The sequence below is a fragment of the Urocitellus parryii genome, chromosome Y (genome assembly GCF_045843805.1).
Source record: "Urocitellus parryii isolate mUroPar1 chromosome Y, mUroPar1.hap1, whole genome shotgun sequence".
In the NCBI taxonomy this organism is placed as follows: Eukaryota; Metazoa; Chordata; class Mammalia; order Rodentia; family Sciuridae; genus Urocitellus; species Urocitellus parryii.
In genome coordinates, this window is record NC_135548.1 from 14,712,919 (window position 1) to 14,726,498 (window position 13,580).

Below are 13,580 nucleotides of genomic sequence, written 5' to 3' on the forward strand. Positions count from 1 at the left end.
TAAAGAAAATGATTCTGTGTTTCAAATTCTAAAATAAATCTAATTTAACTGTAAAACAATAAAATGAAACTCTAAATCTAAAAAAAGAAAATAAAAACAAAAAACAGATCACAACCAAACATGGGAACATCATTGCTTAACCCTACTTATTAGTATAGAAAATCCAGAAATTATATGAGCATCTGTAGGTCCTTCAGTTGACAGCTTTTGTGAAATGGACAAATTCCATGAAAGAAACAGAATGCCAAAGTGCAATCAAGAACAAATAGATAATCTGAATTATCCTACATTTATTAAAGAAATTAAATTAACATGTGAAACTCTCCACCAGCACTAAAAACAAAAACTCAAAAGAAAACTAAAATAAATTCACCCCAAATTATTTTTCAGGCATCATTATATTGATATTTCCCTCAAAACAAATATGTTATCAGACTAAAAAAATAATATTTGTAAAAAAACATATTCAAAAAATTCTTAAAAATATATTAGAAAATTTAATACATTGTATATCATTAGTAAGTGAATTTAATCCCATGAATGCAAGTATGGTTCCACATTTATAAAAGCAAAAAAAAATGTAATTCATCATATTGATACACTAAACAAGAAAACCACAATAGATGCACAAAATTACTACAGAAAATTCAACAAAATTCATGATTAAATAAACTCTCATGATAAAAAAAAATCTCTCAGAAAACTATTATTAAAAATGAAAGTTTCTCCAATGAATAATTGCTATTTTTATAATATAAGTAACAAAGGTAAGTAAGTCTACTTGAAGTATATCTATTTAAAAGCATACTGGGGTTCTAGCCAGTACAAAGCCAAGAATAAACATGAAACAAAATGTATATACTTTGAAAAGAAAGACATAAAACTTGTTTCTATTGGTGTGTAACACAGTTTTCTGGTAATTAAAAATCTGAAGAAAAGCAAATAGCAATAATGAGTGAGTTTAGTGATGTAGCAAAAATTTTCTTGTATCGATCATTTTTTATAGAAAAATAAAAATTGAAAATTAAAATATTAAGATTTACAACAGTAACAAAAACATTATATAGATTTACATATGTATACACATATATTTGTGTGTGATATGTGCATTATATGTTAATAATTATAAAATATAATAAAAATGAATCACATTAGTCCTAAATAAATTTAGAAATAGAACATATTCATGGATATAGATTCTATATAGGTAAGTTTTCAATTCTTCCCAAATTTGACTTATAGATTAATGACATCTGAAAGAAAACAACACAAAATTTTTTTGTATATATCCAGAAATAGAAGTTAAAATGTTTACATGAAAGTAAAACATCTTAGTGAAAATAATAATTAAAATGATAGTGGCTTCATACTACCTGATTTCAAATTATAGTATCAACTATAGGTGTCAAGACAGTGTATTATTAGAAGAAAGATTAAGAATAATGAACAAAATAAAATACAACTGGGTTTAGAATTAAGTAAAACATATACATATCTTATATATGATGTTACTATATTACAGTAGTAATTTTGATATGATTAATTAATTTTTGACCAAAATACTAAGGGAATTTAATGGAGAAAAGATATTATTTTATACAAATGGTCATTGAGGATTGTAAAATGTGGCAAAAAGTAACTTTAGCCACATATAATATGTATATATTTGTGTATCAATGGAATAAAAATTAATGTAAAATATAAAATTATAAAAATTCTAGAAATCAACCAAGGAGGACCTTAACAGTCCTGGCAATAAAAATTTCAGAATGGAAATAAAGAACAAAATTAATTTTTAAAATTTATTAATATAAGATTTCTTTTTGAATGATACTCTTCAGTGATTACAAGTTAAACAACAGTCTAAGATAACTTCTGATGAATTATTTATTTTAATCTGCTTTGTGCTGCTTTAAGTGGGTCATTGATGAGGAAAAGTAAACTCTTGGCTCATTGTTCTGGAGGGTGGCAAGTCCATAAGCAGAGCAGCAGCACTTTGGGGTCTACTGTCTTGGATTTCAAGAGGTGCCATGTTCCCTGCGCCCTCCAGAGGTGAGAGGACTGTTGCATACTTACATGACAGCAGCACAGTCAACAAGAGCTAAAATGTGGAACCAATCTAGAAGCCCTTCAGTAAATGAATGGATAAAGAAAATATGGTATATATATACAATGAAATAATGAGACAGAACTGAACTTATCCTTTCATAATGGCAGCAATCCCTCCTTTATGGTCCAATCAACTATTAAAGGTCCCACCTGTCAACATCGTTATGATAGCAACTGAATTTCAAAATATGTTTTTAAGGGGACCAATATTGAACCATAGAGTACTTATATCTAGAATATATAAAAAGGTCAAGAATAAGAAAGAAAAGGAGCACTGCTGAGATGAGTAAAGATTTGGATACTTGACTAAAACGATACACATGTGGCAAATAAGACCAATAAAATACCCTAAACATTTTTGTTGAAGAAGTCAAAATTTAAACCTCAATGAGATCATTCCATACATCTTAGAATCTCTAAAACTTATAAAGTAATAATGAACTTATAATAACAAGTGCTACCAAAGATTTGTAGGACTAGTACCCTTATATTTTGTGTTGAAAGAAATCTTAAATGACAGCCACTTGAAAGACAATTTGGCAGATTTTGACAAAATTAAACATTCTTAATACATTAAGTGAGTGTCCTATTCGTAGCCCTTTACTAAAGTGAACCAAATACTTAATTTTATTAAAAAGTCTTGAATATCAATACTTACAACAATTTGCATCTTAATTGCCAAAACTTTGAAAGAATTTTGACTCCTTCAATCGGGGAATGGTTAAAATTGAAAAAGAATCCATTTAATTGTATTTTATGCATAAATAATAGAACACACTGAAGATACACACACTCACACAGAAGATTGAAATTGATTATTCTACCTGAAACAAGTCAGACCTGAACTACTTACATACTATATGCTTCAATATATGTGATGTTTCAGAAAGACAAAATTGTGGTAGAAATATCAGATTAGTGGTTGCCAAGGTTAGGAGTGAGAGAGTTGTCTATAATACACCAAAGGAATTTCACACAACACAAAAACCATTTTATACCTTGAGTTTTGTCTGAATACATGACTGTATGAACACCAAATTTTACAGACATAGGGGCCTGGTGTTGTGGCACATGCCTTTAATCCCAGCAGCTCAGGAGGCTGAGGCAGGAGGATTGTAAATTCAAAGCCAGCCTCAGCAAAAGCAAGGTGCTATGCAAATCTAAATAAAATACAAAATAGGGATAAGAATGTGGCTCAGTGGTCAAGTGCCCCTGAGTTAAATCCCTTGTACCCCCAGACCCTCCAAAAGTGAACCTGATGGAATCTGTGTACTTTAATTAATAATATTATATCAATATTTATTCATCAATTATAACAAATGAATCATACTAATTGAAGGTGTTAGTAAAAGGGAAACTGGGAGGAGTAGAGAAAAGCATATATAGTAACTTCTGTAACTTCACAAAAATTATTGTAAACCAAAATGCTCAAAAAATAGATAATGTCTATTAAAACTAAATTTAAATAAAATAAGATTTGACCTTGTTTGGATATAGAGACTCACATTCTACATATATATAAATTTGCTTTGTCAAGGTAAAATTAAAATTTATAACATATATATAAGAATGTGGCAGTTCCAAAACTGCTTAAATCTGAAGAACAACAATTTTTGCTGGATATAAACAGTGGATTTGGTTATTTGAGTGTGCAGTGATACAGGAATAATTCTTTGCATATTAGAGCAGGCAGTCAGGAACAAAATGCTCAAAGTACTAGAAATCCAAGGTAGTAGAACATAAATAATAGAGCTTATTATTTACAGAAATTTAATTGTCTAGAAATTTTAACAAACATGAAGACACAATCACTGAACAAATAACTCATCTCACAAAAATACGATTATATAAACCACTACCTGCCTCTTGGACATGTGCTTCACACAGATGAGATACAAAAGCGAGCAGCAATAACAAATTAAAATTACATGAAAGATGACCATAGAGAACACTGATAAACTGCAAAGAAGGCAAAGCGAAAGGTAATTACAGCTGTAGGCCTTTCATTAGAAATTCAAGAAGGGGAAGTTCCAAATTTAAACATTTTATAGTGGATAAAAATGGAAAGGCTCAATCAGAGTAGGAAGGCCCTTCTCAGGGTTGTTCCTTTTTACAGCACGTGGTCATCTATCTTAGAGACACTGAGCTGGAATTACTATCAGCATTGATACAAGTTGGTTTTGTCAAGGAGGGAGGGAAAGACTGCAGAGAAGTTATTAGGGCATTGAATGATATCCACAGTTAGATTTAATTAGGGCAAAGTGATAAGTGATGGTTTTAGCACAAGAATTAACACAGATGGTCGAAAAAGACAAATTTAGTATCTTCAATCTGGAAAATGTCAGACTTAGCATAGATAATGAAGTCCTAGAAAATAAAGAATGAAAAAAGCCTCTACTTGAAATGGCAAATGATTCTCGGAAGGAAAGTAAGCACACACTATACTTAGAATTCCTAAATAGATAATGACTATATTAGCTTAAATCAGATTTTCTGTTATACTAAATTAATGAATCCAAAAATTGAAAAGTTGTGGCAGGATAATAAATATGAAGTTAAAAATTTTAGATCTTAATTTTAGAATGAAATGAATGAATTACAATAACTACAGTTCAAATTTTACATTACTTGTTGTTAAATATCTTGCCACAAAAATATGCAATGTAGTCAATTTTAACAAAGTAACTAGATGTATAAATAATACTTTGGAAAGCTGATATTTAAACATTATTTACTATTCATTGGAATAGTATTGAAATTAACACTAAAAATATTCAAGTCTTCTCTACATTTTCTATGTAACATCAATTCTAAGTCAAGTTCTTTGTAGGTATAATTGATAGAGCACAATTTAAATTTGAGATATCTGAACAATATCATCATCAAAATACACATGGAATTTTAAATTGAAGTACATAAAAAACTTATAGCTATTTTTAATTGATGACCAAAATATTTTTAATACACTTAAGAGACCTGAGATAGAGATTTTCATTTGAATAAAGTAAAAATTTTAGAGTCTATATAAAATTCTACACCAAATAATAGTTAGGAGACATAGAGAGTTGTCAGGAACACTGCCTAACAGAGACCTATCATTTAATCAATTAAATGATAATTCATTAAGAAAAATAGTGTAAACTTGTAACTAATACTATGAAGCCTGAAGTGGGCGGATGGAAGATAGAGAGACAGAGATTGATTTCAAGAAACAAGCTAAATATAATTGTGGCCAAAATACAGGATGAAAATGAAATAAGTGTCCAGACTGAAGCCTGAGAACTAACAGAGCCCAGGCCCATACCTGGATGTATGTAATAGTGGTTAGGGTTTTATTTCTTTTGGAATACAGCTATCTGTAAATAATGAGAATATCAGAACGAATATCACCATATGTGAGCCAGAGACTGTTGTAAAACACGAAGAATGGAGGATGAGGAGGAAGAGGAATGTGATCTGATTAAATAAAAATAACATAGAGAATTGAATATTAATTTTTAGAAAATTAAATAAATAAATGAATATATTGTGTACATAAATAACATAAGTTGACCTGGATTTATTTTTTTCTGCATAATGTAAGGTAGAGATAATTTCATTGTTCCTATATATAAAATAAATTGTTCAAGATTGAGCTACTGCTATACAATGCTCCTTTTTCCCGCTGATCTATAGAAAAAAGGAAGGGCAATAAATGTGAATTTGTTAATGAGTCTCTGTTCTATTACATTGGTTTATTTGCCTATTGTTATGTGGTATATTTTAATTGTTATACATTTGGATATCAAGTACAGTAAATCCTCCTGCTTTGTTTCCTTCTTAAAATTAATGATTCATGCTTATTTTCACTTCCATGTGAATTTTGCAATCAGTTTGTTCAGTTTTATTTATTTTTTGTCAGATTTTTATTGTGACTGAACTATATCTAATAAGTGATACAGGGAAAATGTACACATCTTATATTAACATTTAAATTAATGTTATTTTTTCAATAAAAGAGCAAGTGCTATTTTCCCTTTTAAGTAGATATTCTTTCTTTCAATAATCTTATGTAGTTTCCTAGGTTATTCCAAGTTATTGAACATTCTTTGTGATCTTAAAAATAGTATCTTTCAAAATATTATATGTGCTTTTCTGAATGATATTTTTAGATATGAAGAAATATTTTAGGGAATAGCATTTATAGCTATCATTAGTATTTATGTATTTATTTACTTATTCATTTCCTGTTTATTTTTAGTTTAGCTTGCTCATATTTAGTTTCCTATGGCACCTTTGTATTATTTATCATCTATCTCCAGTACCATGAATATACCTGGATATAACTATTCTTAATAAATATTTACTAAATAAATAACTTGTTGAATTAGAGAATAAATATATAAACAAAGTTAAAAAGTCCATCATAGAAAAATAAAAATAACAAAGTCCCATAAACAACTGTATTTAATTCTCATTGTTTTAAAACGGATTAAAAAAAAAGTCTTCCCATTTTAATTACATAAATTCAGTACATCCACCATCCCGCTATATTTTTAAGTGTATGCTTTGTTTCAACTATGTAACTTGTGAAATTTCAGTTCCTTTCCCTCCATCTCTCGTTTTTCTAATAGCCCAAATCATTTCTTGTTCTGTGTAGAGAACACAATAATGCAAATGGAAGATTGAGGGTGAGTAGAGAAGTAGAATAAATGAGATAAAAACAAGGGACATAGATCAGAACTTACAAATAGACAATTGGTTCATTTTCTTCCCTCACTATTTCTTCCCAGAAACTAATGGTTTAGTAATGCATAATCCTATTTACTAGATAATAAATATACATTTGACATTTTTAGTTAAATAATTAAGAAAAAAATTTATAAAATCAAACAAAATTAGATTTAAAAATTCAAGATATCAATAAATTACCAAACCCATTATTTCATGAGACATAAACTTCTTATCACTGTCATAGAATATCTCCTTGAGTTACTTCTGATCTATCTGTTATGGTTCTGCCAAAGTTCTCATAGTGGGAATTTTATGCCAAATTTAAAATTTTAATGGTGTTTGGACTGTAAACCTTTGGGAGTTAATTTGGATTATTTGGGGTTATGAGAGTGGACCTCACTGGGGAATTAATACTCTTATGTGATCAGAGATACCTATCTTGCATACTCCCACTTCCTCGCTATGTAACAACCTCTATCAGGAGATTTTGGCACCATGCTCCTGGACTTCCAAGCCTCCAAAAACAAAAGTAAATTTTCTATTTATAAATTATCACATCTCAGATATATTCTCTAATAAGAACACAAAATGAACTAAGACTTCATGGTACATGTTTGTTTTGCTTTGTTTTTTTTTGGAAGGAACATTTAAATTGGCACCTAACACCAAAGAAGAGTTGAGATCATAAGATATTAAACCATTTCTAGATTTTTACTCTTACTTTGAAATTCTTTAACTTTGGTAAATTTTGTGGTTAAGTACAATATTAAAAAGATTAATAATAAGATTAATAACAACTACTAATTCTTCCTTGAACTTACCAAGAAGAGTTGTAAAATTATAGATAAAAAACAATAGAATGTTAGTTAAAAAAAACCATATTCATGCAATATTTTGTATTCTAAATAGCACAAACAAAATTACCCAAAGTCATGGAACTGTCCAAGTTGTCAGTAGGTGTATATCAATTGTTCTTTCAAATATACTTGATATCAATTTTATCTTAGTGAATTAGGGGCTGGGGTTGTGGCTCAGCAGTAGAACGCTCACCTAGCATGTGATATATATATCTCCACACACACACACAATCAGTTGTACATATATGTATATTATGTACTATATATACAATTATATGATATATATTTATAATATATTACACATTGTATAATAAAAATACTATATATCATATTATATATTATATAAGTATATCATATTATATATTTTATATATAATATGTCTATATAATATATCACCCTATGTAGTAGAAAGTAAATTATAATTATTTATATATAATTATATAATATAATTATATATAAATACAAAATATATTTTATATATGTAATATGTATATTATATATTATATGTTAATATATTTTATATAATTATATATTATATATGATATAAACATATAGAATTATAGTATAGATAATTGTAATATATTTATAATATATTATAATTAATAATATATTATTGAAATTATATATTAAATAATATATAAATTTAAATATTATATATAATTATATAACATATATGGTATATATAATATATATTATCTTAGTGAATTAATGAAGAAACACACCAGCAGGACAAAAATGATTTTATAGTTCAGGCTAAGAAAAGAATGCAAGTTACATTTCTATCAAATAGTAGGCTTCTCTAATAATATTTCCAAAAAGTTGTTAAATGTAACAAAGTTGTTAAATTTAACAAGTGAATTGATACATTTAAGTTTTTACAGCTGACTTCCATTTTCATCTTGAAAATGTATTCAGTAATATGAAAATAATAGAAATTAAAGAATCATTGAGAAATTAGTCTTCTCGCATGATTAAATTGCCCATCATATTTTTAAAAAGAAGTAAAAAGTACAACAGAAAAATACATACAGAGGAGATAAGACCAGTACCAAGAATGTAAATTAGTTTTGGTAGCACATAATAGGAGAAAATTGGAAAGCCTTGATTCTTTAATTTATCAAAGTACATTGTGATTGGGTAACTGTTTTCAGATTCTAAAATAAGTAAAATGCCCACTCATTAAAACTTAAACAGAATTAAATATGTGTAAGTCGAGTTAAAGAACAAAAAAAGACAGAAATCTGAACTGAAGTATATTTTCATTCCCTCAATTATGAATAACAATTAATGTGATACACCTCATGTGATATCAGGCAACAAAATATGTAAAGAATTAAATGTATCCAAAGGTTTCTGTTAATATTTTACCTTCAGTAGTCCAACCTACTTTTTTTCATTTCTTCATTCACTCAACAAAAAAAGTACTTAGACACTTTATTCAGTGCAGAATTTATGATAGTCTTCCCACAAACACAAAAATGCAAAAAAAAAAAAAAAAAAAAAAAAAAAACAAGAAAAGAAAAAGTTCATTTTGGGAACTTTTCAAGTATATTTTGAAATATTTGTATTTTATGTAGGGCTTAAAAAATCATTGATTGCATAAAATAGAAGAGGGGTTTTTTTTTTGGAAACATTAAGTGAAATAAATAAGAACACAATGAAAACTATATCACAATTTATAATAGGATGGCCTAAACTTTTTCACCACAACATACACAAAAAATTATGATGTCTATGGGCACAAGAAGGTAAAAAGAAGGCAATTTAGAGCTGGACCAATCCCAAGCTGTATCAGTTTCCATCTGGAAGTCATAAGTAGTAGTAACGTTGCCTTTGTAATCCATTCATGACTGACTCATGTTACCATACAGTTCACACCAGTTTTCAAGCTCTGACTCAGAATACTCAAAAGGGGGAAGATCAGGAAATGTCTTCATGGATTTGTTGACTATTGAATCTTATTTTAGATATACACAAATTCACATATATAAATGCTAGATTAAAATAATGATGCTATTGATAAGAATGATCATGTTGGTGGTAGATATACCCAAGGAAAGGTGATGGGATTAGAGAAGAAAATTCTATATGAATAAAACAGACATCTTAGATTTAAGCCAAAATTTAATATGAAAGGAGTTTGTAAGAAGATGGTGAGAAAATTTGTCAGTTTAAGTAAAAGTCATGATTCAATATAACATACTAATATATATGTAATTCACAAAAACTTGGGGAGAAACATTTAAAATGTCTGAGAATTATTTGACAATTTGGTGAAATATTTTCTACTTTTGGAGGAACTAGAATGAAGATTGTATGTGGTCCATACCACTAAATTTCATAATTTTGCCTTCAAGCTGTTTAAAACATATAAACAAATTCTTTGTTGTGCATGTTATTAAATCTGCTAAGTTATATCTCATAACCATGGGCAGAATTTGAGCTAGAATTGCATGTCTAAGACAGCAACCATTTTTTTGTACTTTTTTATTTTCTGAGAAATTTTATTAATTTTACTTTTACCATTATACATTATTTTTCTTCATCCTTGAGAAAAATGAGGGGTAAATACTGATAATATTTTGTTTTAGTTGTTCTGGTTCTTCAAAGGATATTTTTTAAATTTTGGGGATTCAAAATTAATATGGGGACATTTTGAGGTATCAATCACCATTTTAAATTTTACTTTTCCCTTTTTACCATGCATTATAGTAGTATATAATAGTAGAATTCACTGTCAAATATTGGACATGCACAAAATATAACAAAATAATTTGCCAATATCATTTCCCGTTTTTTTTTTATTTTTTTATTTTCTGCTTCCCTCCTGTCCTCAATCCCTGTGGTCCATTTCCACTACTCTATTAATCTCCCATTGATTTTCATAACAGCCCCCCCACCACCTTTTCTTTCTTTTTTATCTCCCACATATAAGAGAAAATATATGACCCTTAGACTTCTGAGTTTAGCTTATTTCACTTAAAATAATGTTTTCTAATTCCATCCATTTCCCTGCAAATGACTGACTTTCATGTTTTGTGGCTGAATAAAACTACATTGTGTCTATATATACCACTTTTTTTAATCCATTCACCCATTGAGGGACTTCTGAGGCTAATTCCATAGCTGTGACTCTTATGAATTGTGCTGCAATAAACATGAGTATGCATGTATCTCTACAGTATGATGATTCTAATCCTTTAAGATAAATGCTGAAGAGTGGCCTACCTTGGTCATATAGTAGTACCATTACTAGTCTCTTGAGAAAACTTCATCCTGATTTCCACAGGGGCTTGTACTAATTTATAATCCCACCAACAGTGTCAAAGTTTTCCTTTTTCTTCACATCTTTTTCCACAATAATTGTTGTTTGTATTATTAATGACTGCCATTCTTACTGGAGTGAGATGAAATCTTAGTGTAGTTTTTATTTGCATTTCACTGTTAATGATGTTTAAGATTTTTTTCATATATTTGTTGGACATTTGTAGTTCTTTTTTTGAGAAATGTCTGTTTAGTTCATTTGCCTATTTAATAATTGGGCTTTTATTTTTGTTAAGTTTTTTGAGTTCTTTATGTATTCTCGTTATTAATCCTCTATTGCTAACAAAGATTTTATCCTGTTCTGTAGGCTCTCGCTTCACATTCTTAATTTTTCCTTTGCTGTGCAGAAGCTGTTTAATTTGATCACATCCTATTTATTAACTTTTCATATCATCTCCTGAGCTTTAAGGGTTCTGCTGAGAAAGTCATTGCCTGTGTTTATACATTGTTGTTGTGTTGGCCCTAAGTTTTCTTTTAGGATTGCATATTTTCTGATGTAATTCTAGGTCTTTCAGACATTTTGAGTTGACTTTTGTATCAGGTAAGAGATAAGAATATAGTCTCATTCTTCAATATATGAATAATCAGTTTTTCCAGCATCATTTGGTTAAAAGGCTATCTTTTCTCCAATATAAGTTTTAGGCATGCCATTAAGAATCAGATGACTATATTTGTGTTGCTTTGTATGTGTCTTCTATTCTGTACCATTACTTTATGTGTGTGTGTTTATGCTAGTACCATGCAGTTTTTGCTACTATTGCTTTGTAGTATGCTTTGTGGAGCAATCTCAACTTGCCAAATATAAATATAAACCTCAAAGTTATGCATCGAATGCCTTCCTCCAGTCACACCCTACCTGTCTCTAGTTACCACTCATTTAATCCCTTTAGGGGATTTATTCGCTGATTAGGTTAAAAATCTCACAACCCAACCTTTTCCCCTCTGAATCCTCTTGCATTGTCTCGCCAGTGAACTTTTCAAAGACACCTCACATCCAAACCATAAACTTATTAAGTAAAATCATATGTACATTTTAAAAAACTAAAAGCAAAGACAATAAAGAAATGATAAATGTTTGAGAAGATAGATACATTCAACTTGATTTAAACATTATACAATATATACATATATGAAAATACTACAAGGTATCACCACAGTACATGCAATTTTGTATTTCTGAATGAGTATAAAATTAAATATTTCCAAATTTTAAAAATTAAATGTTATAATTTCAGATGAAGCTTTTAAATATAGAAATAATTATTTTGTTCTCTCAGAAATGCATATCTGATCTATAAAGAAAAGCATGTTTTATTTGACATATTGTCTTTGTCAGGAATAAGGCACATAATGCAATTGAAATATAGAAGAAAAGAAATCTATCTTTAAATTTCTTAGTCTGTATGACCAAACACATGTTTATAAGCTTAGAAGATGACTTAGCTTCCATACCTCCACCCTTATTCCTCTTCTTATCCAAACTAGCCATTAAATTGTGAAAATATTATTTGAAACCTTGGGAAATTTTTACAAATTATTATTATTCCATTTGTGTGACTGTGAGTTCATAAATAGTCCATGAGGAAATGGAAATGTCTATTAATCATCATTATTTAACTCATCTGATACATTCATATGGTAATATCATTTTATAAAATAGTACTAAAATTAATTTTACTATGTTATTGTGAATTGCTATGAAACTGAAAAATATATGTAAAATAATTTTATGTTGTTAAAAGAGGAAATATTTGAAGGCCTTTGAAAAACAATGATTAAATTCTGGAAATTAAGGGGTTTTAAAATTTCTAAAATCATGTTAACATATAACTAATATGTAAATATAAGATACTTTGTGGTAAAGTAAAATTTATTTTTACTGCCATCATTGACCAGTATATTTCATATGTATAAATAGCTTTTAATTAACTCTCTCCTTTTCATGAAAGCTGTTACAATAAAATTTTCAATGTAAAATATAATTTTATTATGATCTTTTACTGAATGCATCACACTATACATTTAAAAGTCTTGAAAAGGATAACCCTTAAAAGTGTCTATGTCTGGCATGAAGATTTTCTTGATCTTATTTTTAATTCTACAGCTGACTTTACAATAACACCAAAAAAGTAGTCTCTCATATACACTACAATAAGTTCTAGTTTTGAACCAGAGCATTGAGAAGTACTGATTTTTTTCTTCCTTAATTTTCCAATTAACCTTATATCAAGAGACCTGGTCACAAACTTCAGTACTTAAATAAGGTTTGTGAGTGTAATGGGATAAAATAATAACACAGCAGCATACAAATACAGTTCATATGGTTAGAAACCAATGGGGATGGTTTGTATGTCAAAGCAGTTGTGTGAAGCAGTCCAATGTTAAAGTACTAATAGGGTGGGAGGCAGGGCAATCATGTCCTGTGTTCCTTTATAGAATAAATCATTGTTCCACATTGAATCTTTGCAATGCAATGTGAAGGATGCTGACACAATCAATAATTCCCTCTTGGAAAAAAAAGTTCAAAGTTTCGATGTGAATAACATTATCCTATTTTCTCAAAAGCCCTTTCCCGCA